The sequence below is a fragment of the Diorhabda carinulata genome, chromosome X (assembly GCF_026250575.1).
Source record: "Diorhabda carinulata isolate Delta chromosome X, icDioCari1.1, whole genome shotgun sequence".
NCBI lineage: Eukaryota > Metazoa > Arthropoda > Insecta > Coleoptera > Chrysomelidae > Diorhabda > Diorhabda carinulata.
In genome coordinates, this window is record NC_079472.1 from 9958379 (window position 1) to 9968191 (window position 9813).

Genomic DNA, 9813 nt, shown 5'->3' on the forward strand with positions numbered 1-9813 from the left:
CCAGGCCAAAAGTGGTTGAAATCGCCATGTTTCTCGTTGTCATAATCTAAGGATTTGGATCTATCCAGAAAACCTTGGATACTACGGGAGTGAAAATTGGTTCTCCAGCTTGATGCGTTCAGATCGACCGTTCAGACCAGTGCATGAGTGATGTAAAACAGGTTCGAATAGCGAAAAGGGAAGACGGAATAGCTCTGCGTGACTTCCAAGAAGAAGAGGCAGGCCTATTGTTTGTTCCAGCCATAACAGATTGACGGTGATATGGAATTTTTAGTATAAACCACATGCGCAAACTTTCGAACGCGTTTTTCTGGAAATACCATTTGTCGAAACGGTGACCACAATATTTCAAAAACTACTGAACCGATATTTAATATAATATAAGCTAGCGACTGAAGTAGGATTATCATGATTGATTCGATAGTTTTTGTGAATTTACTCTATTTCAATTGGTAGTTTTGCATATGAGGATTAACACATTGTTTGGTTTGTAAAGCTTGTTTAAATGTTAATAAAGACCATGCGAAACCTATGAGATTGATTACTCACAAAGACTAGAGGGCCCTTAAATAAGATCACAGAAGAATAATATTTTTGTAGAATATATAGAGTATATAGAAGACACATTTTTAAGATATTTTGAAAAAAATATTGGATATATGTATATATTTATTTTGTTTCTTCAGTTTATAAACTATATCGCTTATCTAGACATCAGGGGTAAAATATGTCTATTTACAGACGACACTAGTTTCTCTTGGAGCAACCCTGATCTAACGACACTTTATAGGATCATATCTACTCAACTAATCACCCTAAAATCATGTTTTATCACTTAAAAATACCACCACCTCCTCAACAGTCTATTATGCCCTTATTGAGACGCATCTCCGATATGCCCTTCCTTCTGTGGTACGTGTGGTGCGACTCGATCTGAACGAATCTCGAAACTTCAAAAAAAAAGAGCTATTAGATATTTACTCGAACTAAACAGCAGGGCTCACTGAAGGGTCTTCTTCAAAAGATTAAAAATTCTTATTCATCTTTGAATCTAATCAATTGACTAATTCGTAAGCAAGCTTCTCCAATTTCAGAAAGGTCGTTGCACGGAACGCGAAGCACGATCTTTACCTACTTCACATTCAGAATTAGTTAAGTGCTCAATATTTTACAATACAAAAAAATGCACTATCACTTGCCAATTGAAATCAAATCGACATCATCTTTTCCCTCATTCCGCAATAATTTGAAGGCACATTTATTGGAAAGTGTCTGCATACTGGTTTAATTTTTGCTATGGACTATATACGACTTTTATACTGATCATTACCTATTACTTTCACCTATAATTTTGTTATTCATTGTGGTTTTCTTCTGTATATTGAAGTTTTATTTTATTTGTATCTTTATTTAGTTATTATTATGTTTATTTTTTAATTTTTACAAGCTTTTGTCAACAAATTTTAACAATTTTTTTGACAAAGAATTTCTCTCTCTCTATTTTTCGGTTCCACCTTTAGTATCTGTTACCATTTCATTATCGTCGCCGCCTGGTACAATGAATAATTTGCCGAAGTAGATAACATTAAATTTAAAACATGGAAGCGCATCGTTGACGTTTTTTAAATAAATATTTAGATAAGAGTATCGATTTGTGGTTTATGCCACAATTATAATCAGATGAATATTTTTATTTCAGTGGGATCATTGAATAGAAAACTATTTGTAGTGCGAACGAAACGTATGCTGATATTTTCCTACAATATTATTGCGTTTGCTTCTACCTTTGTTTATTTTCATTAAAAAGAAAAAATACAACATTCATAATTTTACCAACGAACACGAAATTTATTGCTTCAATAATTGTTTATTTGATATAAATAATAATGAATGGAAAAAATAAAATAAATTTTATTTCAGCAATAATCTTTATATAATTTGTCATTGAGACGTTGGGTGGCGCTAGTTTTGAAATTCTTGGCAGGTAATATAAAGGGCACGTTAATATAAATGTTACATGTTAAATGTTTACATTTACTAATTATACAATATGCAAGGAATAAATTCAATTTTAGCGTTATTATGCACTATTTGGGTCGATTTTTATTCTTAAATTGACAATTTACAGTATGAAAATATTTTCTCCCTCTAGCACCCCTCTGAATTATAAGCACCCTCTCGAAAATTTTAAATAAGAAAGGAGGAAAGGGATTCTACTCCTCTGTACAGCAGTATAAAGTTTTTTAAATTTGGTACAATTATAACTGAGATTTCTTTATGACATAATATCTTTATGCAGATTTTTCTCAATCTCTAGAAGTACATCTAATTTTTTTCATCATTTAATTGAACATTTCTACCTGGTTTTTCAATATTTTTTACATGTCCAATTTCACGAAACTTTTTTTCAATTTTGCTAACTTGTTTTAGGACAAATGAGGCCATGATTAAACTCAAAACGCGCACAAATATTATACTGACGTCTTTTAGTAGCTTTAAATACCTAAATGACAGCAGCCTACTAGCTTTTTGACTAATATTTTAGTATTTTCAGAAATTCTTTCCTGATGTTTAGAAGAACAGATACGAAAATACCCGATTATTTCTAAAGTATATTCTAATAAACCAGAAAATATCGCTGATTTAACGCTAGGATAACGGAAGAAATTAACAAAATAACCCCCAGACTTGAACGACGGGGCTTAGCTTGGGCCAGTGTTGGGAAGCCCGGTCTTCGCAAACCGATAATGGCCCAAGCCTCGTTGAAGTCTGGGTAACTTAGCCCCGGCCATTCTACAGTCAACCAAGCCTGGCCGAACTCTATGTAACTTTACCTCGGCCATCCCATATTCACCCAAACCTGGCTGAATTCTGGGTAACCGACCTCGGCCATCCTATAGTCAGTCAGGTTTGGCAGAATTCTGAATAACTATATAAAGTTTTGTTCTAATATTTTATCCATAATAGATATCTCGACAATAAAAGTGATAATTTTTTATGAATAAAATTCTTTTTTGCATAAAAATTTTATTAACAATATATTAAAAATCTATTTTTACAAGCAACCAGCCTAGTCCAGGGTTGCAGACCAGTCTTGGGTTTATCTAGGCAGTCACGCCTAGGCCAGGCTTGCAAACCAACCGAGGGACACTATTATCAAAATTTTACATCTTAAAAATTAATTTTCTCAGTTATGATTGCACCAAATTTAAGAAAATATATTGATAAACAAAGGACTAAAATCCCCTTCCAACAAAGTGCCACAGGACCCCCTTTCTTATTTAAAATTTTCAAGGGGTGCTTATAATTTCAGGTTTTTTCCCCATAGTACATAATAACGCTAATTTGAATTTATTCCAGACATATAGACTACATTGTATATCAATATATTAAAATAAATTTTTATTTCTTAGACCTTTTAATATGTTTATGTTTCTAAATCGTCTTGATTTTAGGTCTCTTCTGTTTTAAATCAGCTTTTTTAAGAAGTTATGCAAATATTTGAGATCTCGACTACTTTCAGTCTCTATCAAAATATGATTTGACACTAACAATTATTTGGTAGTGTATTTATATATTTATATTAATCAATAGATCACCTACGTCATGAATATCAAAATAGAAATCTGTTTTAATAAGAAAAATTATTTTTTCCAAAGTTTTTACATCTCAAAAATATGTGGCAACCATCTATTATATCAAAATATAACAACTACAAATATATTTAGGGAAATAGCGTGGTTAAATTTTGTAAAAACAATGGTTTTATGCAAAACATATATTTGGCAATACATCAAGACAAACCAATTAAAAATAAAACGTCATGTTGAATTAGCATAGAATAAAACATTGACTTATGCTTTGTTAATTTTTACTTTATGGAACTTTTGTTTGCCTGAAATTTTACCAAAAACATTGCTTGAACAAAACCAGATGTGAATGAAAATTTTCTAAAATTATTCTTCTACCACAACCAGTAAAATCGTAAAACAGTAAACAGATATCCTCAAGGCTTATTAATATTTAAAATACTGTTGCAACCATCAAAATAGAAATATAGTGTTAAGAACAGTCGTTCCTGAGGTTTTCGTTATTACCTTATCAAAAATTAATAAATGTCAATTTTTATTTAGACATTATTGGTAAATTTATTATATATACACATAGTCAACAAAAATTAGAACTGAAATTAATTAGTTTACATTTCTTTATAAATTGTGTATGAATAGAATCCATTGCTATCTACAATTCTACAAATCCATAAATTACTAATTGTTTCACTATAATGTGTTTATTTAGTAGAATGAATTCTATTTTATTTTATGACGACCATGTTTGAGAAGCCGATTCTTTATCACATTTTTAATATTGCCAACTAAATTTTTGATTCATAAATAGAGAATCTTAAACATGCATAATTTTATTTCAAAAATTACAATTGACTTACCACCCATTTCATTTCCAGAAATTGGGGCGTGGATACAAGAAATGGTTAAATTTAGAAATATATAATGTAGCTACAGAAGTTATTCTATATTTTTGAGCTAAAACCTTAAGTAAATTGGGCGGTTTTTACTTTCTAGATTCTGGGAGGTTTTGGGATACTCAATAAGTTTAGCAAATCTTTTTTGTATTTCCGAAATTTTGGGAATAGCTCGAAAACTATGAGGTATTAGAAAAAATAACGTAAGAAAAAATGTAGAGTACAAAATTCTCTACAAAAAAGTATCTGAAGTATATGTTCCTAGCCTAAAAATTTTTACCTTAGAATGGATTTATACACTAAAAAATAATTTGTATCGCGAATAACTCGAAAACTACAAGGAATGCAAAAAAGTGATGGAGCAAAAAATGTACAGCACAGAATTCTCTACATTTTTTCACACGTAAAATGAGTTCACGTACTCAAAAACATTTTGATTTGCGGATAACTCGAAAACTATGAGGATTTCGACCCAAACTGTCGGGACAAAAAATGTGGAGCACGACATTCTGTACAAACAAGGTTTCAATTCCATTATAAAATGGGTTTGACCGCTCAAAAATATTTTGATTCGCAAATAAATCGAAAACTACGTAGAATTCGAAAAAAGTGCCGGAGCCATAAATGAAAAAGCACAAAATGAGTACCCACATTCTTGTAAAAAAGGAACTATTAAGTAGTATGTCGATATTGAAATAATAATCAATCGAGAACGAATATAGTGTTTATGGTCACGTTTTTTAAAACTTAGTTCATTTGAAACTAAGAATTAGTTCATGTACACACATGAAAATATTGATAATAACTGGAACGATGAATTTCTCGTTGGATTTGATTGTTTATATGGCGGGTGATAAAATATATCGATTGAAACTTCAAATGCTTATGTAGCCAAGATTTTCGAAATTTTCCCAAGTTGAAAATTATGATGCATTTTGATTTTTTGATAACGAAGTAGTGTTCCAAGAGTTAGAGCAGTTTCCACGTGAGCATAGAACGTAAATTGGCTTGAATTCGCACTGACAGGAATTCGCGGATGCTCCGGCTTCCGGCGTTGAGGGAGGTTTACTCAGAAATAAAGGCTCCAACAAAAAAATAACTGGAGACCTTTTTTGAAGAAAATTTTGTTCTCTACATTTTTTGTTAAAGCAGTTTTTTTCGAATTCCTCTTAGTTTTCAAGTTCCAAAATTTCGAAAACCCGTGCCCCTAATTTTGTTAAGAGTTGATAAATTTATTCATTAACCGAAAACCTCTGAGAATCTAGAATCAGAAGCACACAATTTAATTTCGGGTTTAATCCTATTTTACCTGTACTATATTGTATGATTCAGTATCGTAAGAACCAAATTTATGTATTCCCATAAGTATGTTTCAAGTTTTCGTCGTATAGATAATGAGTTTTGAGTAAATATAAATTTATTTTGTAACATCGTGACGTGATGAGATATTGTTACATTTTTTACAATTTAGAGATAATTTTGTTATTATTCAATTATTCGTAGTAAACAATTTTTGGTTTATCATCGAACGCAAATAATGACGTTCGATATCATGACGCAATTCGTATTGGTATATTTTGAATTCCTACAATAAGTAATTAAAAAAAAATAATAAGTGGATAAATCAAAGTAGACAAGTAGTAATCGCAATAAGTAGTATGAAGAAACTGATATACCCAATAACAAAACTGGTTTTTATTGCGTCAGCTATTTAAAATTTTTTACGAATTTCCAATTTCCAAAGAATATTCTAGTAATTTCCAATAAATTCTTAAATGCAGTATTTCAACATAAATCGAGAAAGAGGAATTTCTTAATCGAATAAAACAAATCATATTCGATCCTAATATACCGCATTCCTTTAAGAGATTTTCTTCCAAGGTCGTTTTTATTATGTATAGATGTATGCAGCCCAATCCCAATGTAGCTATTGATCAAATACTGTTAGAAAATCGATGAATGTGTTTTCATCACACCTACACTTGAAATGCAACTTTCTATTCACCCTCTATTAACTGGGCGTACAAAAATACAGAGTGTTTCTGAGACAAAATTCAGGAGGTGATTGCTCCAAAATCCAACCTTATCAAAAATTAAAAAAAAGTGTATTTTGTCTTTTGGCAATATTTCGATGAATTTTGAAGCTATTTAGTCGCTCAAAACGTAGTTTTATAGGGCATTTCGTTACCTATAAGCTTATAAAAGTAACAAATTTCTTTAGCACACACTTATTTTTAAAAGGGCAACGTTTATGGGGTTCGAATGTTCGGGCAAGTTTTCTCTCAAAAATTAAAAGAAGCAAACTGTTTGTGAAAAAAAAATAGTAACTTTTTGTTCTCTACTGATTTTTAAGTATATACTATAATTTAGCGAAATTTTAGAAAAAAAAGGAATTTTTGAAATTTTCGAAAATAATGTTTGGACTTATAAACATATTCTTCTATTATGCATTCTAAATTGTTCAAACTTTCAGAAATGATTGTTAGTATGTAAATAAAGTGAATCGGCAGTGAATTATCTTTTTATTGCAAAAAAAATATAAATCGATTTTATTTCAATCATAACTTTTCATCCTAGAGAGTTCTACTATCCCTCATTTTAAAGCTATTTAAAGGTACTTTGAAAAAGATTAAATGCAATTACTTCGAGAAGTTGACCGTTTTTCCGTTACTCCACATTGAATTTTCAAAAATTTTTGTTCGATAAAAATATTCAATCATAATTCGGTTTTATTATACTCAAAGCAAATTAAAAAAAACCAATCTCTTTGTTTTTTTATAAGCTTCGCTTCTATCTCATACACTTTTTTTGATAAAATCAAAAGTATTTGAGTTATTCACGAAAAATAGATTAAAAATGTGGTTTTTTTCAAGAAAAATTCTAGTTTGCAATCGCGCATAACTAAAAAACTATTGATTTGAGTTTTTGTTTCACAAAAAACAAATATAAATCTATTTTATTTCGACCATAATTCTCATCCTAGAGGGTTCTACTAACCCTCATTTTAAAGCTATTCGAAAGTGCTTTGAAAAAGATTAAATGCAATTACCTCGAGAAGTTGACCGTTTTTCCGTTACTCCACATTGAATTTCAAAAAATTTTCATTCTATAAAAATATTCAAGCTTCAATAAATCATAATTTGGTTTGTATTATGCCTAAAGCAAATTTTGGCTTTTTGTGATAAAATAAAAGTTTTTGAGAATCATGGAAAATCGATTAAAAACGTAAAAACTCAAAATTTCAATCCAAAACTATTGATTTTTTTAAAAAAATGGTAAGAACAATTTTTGTTTTGGTCCTCTATCGATATCCGCGGTTATTTTTCACAAAAAATGTTCACCCCCTAGTTGGAGTGGAACTATCCACCAGGAAAAAAAGAAACATCGGCATAGGGTAGATTTTGCTTTTTGAGGTTTTCCCTACATGTTCTCAAAATTTCATTAAAATCGATGTAGGTTCATGGAAATCAGAGGTGGAAACTTTGGTAGCCTTGGATTTTCCAGCAGTTCCAGTTTCAATCGAGTAGAGAAAAGATTTAAAGTAGTTTTACCTAAATTTTAAATATGCCAAATTATCAAATTTTTGGAATTGTTGTATACACTGTATAGTCCATAATTAACTTCCAGTGACCATTATAGATTTCAAAAGAACACTCCAGTAACGAAATTTGTCTTAAATAAAGAAACTGAACCTTTTTTTTTGGAAGTTGAGAGAAATTAGAGTTGTACTGAATGTATGAACATTTCTATATATAAATATTATCATTAAACAAACATCAGTATAAATTTACTAAAATAATGTATATTCGAAATGGTTTTATGTAATCTCCATTATTTGTTTTTCATTGATACTTAATTTACATTTTTTCAACAGATCAAGTACCTGTATTATATCAAAATTGTATTTTGACCCCATTGTTTTACAATATACAAGACACTGAGAAAAAATCATCATTTAAAAACAAATGTAACCGTTACAGAGATCCCAAAAATATAGAAAGAATCGAGATAAATAACACAATAAAATCTTTTCCTTACAAACGTTTCCGTTGCCTCCCCTTCAAAAAAATGGTTTTGCAAGATTATTGAGTCAGAAGATGGTAATGCAATATTTTTAGTATGATGATAGTATCATTTGGCCAATAAATGATAAGATTTGAGACCCATGTTAACGGGAAGCGAGTAGTTGTAACATTTAATTTTTTCAATAAATGATAAACAGGAAGAATGAAACATTATTAGTAATTGTTGATATAAAAAAGGAGCATACTTAATTGGTTATTCATAATATCAAAATGTAACCTTCATTTTTTTGATTTCAGATCTCTTCTGTTGTAAAATTAATTTTTTTTTGATAATTTTTAAAAGAAAGATACATTTTGACGTTTCGACTTTTCTTTAAGTATCAAAATATGATATTAAATATGAAAATTTTAACACAGAAAAGACCTAAAATCAATTTTATATAGAAATAAATAACACTTATTATTTCATACTGTCTCAACAAGCAGGAGTCCATTATTTTTAAATATTTAATAATTTACTACAATATGCTCAAGTATAATAATGTATTATTATGATTAAACTTTATTTTCATACATTATATTCAAATGTTAATTGTAAAAGAAAATTAGAACAAGAAGCAGCTCCAAGTGAAATTGTTACATAGATAAAACAGTTCTCACCCTATGATATACAGGAGCAGTAATACACAATTAAATCACGAGAAACGGCTTTAAAACCACCCCGTTTAAGTTACAATTACAACAAAAACAATTGTGAGGTTAGGAAATGTGAAAGCTCGCATCATGGCAGCTTTGTTGTAAAAGCACGTTGACGATACTTCACGCGACGACCGTCGATTGAATACTAAACCTACTATATAGAGTGTAGAGAGGCTCTAGACTCGTCCGAAGCTATATTGATGTCTCTTCTTAACCTGGGTAAGTGCCAAGTCGGTTTTGCTTTTATTTTATGTGAAAAATCAACACTTAACGGCGGGTTTTAAACATATTACTGAACATTCATAATTATTCAAAAATAAAAAAAGAAATAATTAGCATTACACGGGGATTTTTTACAAAAGGTGAGGTGATATGCGTTGAGATTATCAACTCATAAATGATTTTAGGCCCGAATATTTTTAATACAGGGAAGTGCGTATATTGGGAGATTAAAAACTTGTTATATAGGATAATATCCACGAAAATTTTTGAAACGATCATTTATCTTGAAAAACTAGTAAAACATTGATGGCTGATATATTTTTCGGGAGAAAAACAAAAAGAGTTTTTAAAAAAGTTACATACGAAAAGGATCTCGATATATTA

At 29.9% G+C, this 9813-nt stretch overlaps 1 protein-coding gene across 2 annotated transcripts in view; it reads right to left on the reverse strand.

Moving 5' to 3' along the window:
- LOC130900815 (alpha-1D adrenergic receptor) overlaps window positions 1-9414 on the reverse strand; it is a 51730-nt gene extending 42316 nt beyond the window's left edge. The window contains exon 1 of one of the 2 annotated variants that reach the window (XM_057811706.1): window positions 9169-9414. The gene's annotated coding sequence lies outside the window, so the exon portion shown is untranslated. The remainder of the gene's footprint in view (window positions 1-9168) is intronic. The other variant, XM_057811703.1, reaches the window with a different exon arrangement.
- Window positions 9415-9813: the final 399 nt, after the last annotated feature.